This window comes from Halyomorpha halys, unplaced genomic scaffold, assembly GCF_000696795.3.
Source record: "Halyomorpha halys isolate HHAL.00 unplaced genomic scaffold, Hhal_1.1 Scaffold1274.1, whole genome shotgun sequence".
In the NCBI taxonomy this organism is placed as follows: domain Eukaryota; kingdom Metazoa; phylum Arthropoda; class Insecta; order Hemiptera; family Pentatomidae; genus Halyomorpha; species Halyomorpha halys.
Window position 1 is genome coordinate 54,075 of NW_027113193.1, and position 345 is coordinate 54,419.

The 345-nt window shown below is 47.5% G+C and overlaps 2 protein-coding genes across 2 annotated transcripts in view; one reads left to right on the forward strand and one right to left on the reverse strand.

Annotated features, from left to right (window-relative positions):
- The window catches only part of LOC106689069 (uncharacterized), a gene marked incomplete at its 3' end in the record, with an annotated part of 87,760 nt that overhangs the window by 43,242 nt on the left and 44,173 nt on the right, over positions 1–345 (reverse strand).
- The window catches only part of LOC106689077 (putative ankyrin repeat protein RF_0381), a 14,145-nt gene that overhangs the window by 13,024 nt on the left and 776 nt on the right, over positions 1–345 (forward strand). The gene's annotated exons all lie outside the window — the stretch shown is intronic.

Consider the following 345-nt stretch of genomic DNA (forward strand, 5'->3'; position numbering starts at 1 on the left):
ATGGAAGCATCGCACCATGGCCATTTAGATACTGTTAAACTCTTTATCGACCGAGGAGCGCCAGTCAATGATAAGAATAAAGATGGAGACACAGCCCTGCATAAAGCGGCCCATGATGGGCACGTTAGCATAGTGGAGGAATTGTTAGACCATGGAGCCAATGTGGACGAAAATAATAATGGCAAATACACCCCCCTAAATCTGGCAGCACAAAATGGACACGTCAGGGTAGTGGCACTCCTGTTAGACCGGAGAGCAGATCTAAGAGCTAGGACTAGTGGGGGCTGGACACCGCTTATGGAAGCATCGCACCATGGCCATTTAGATACTGTTAAACTCTTTATC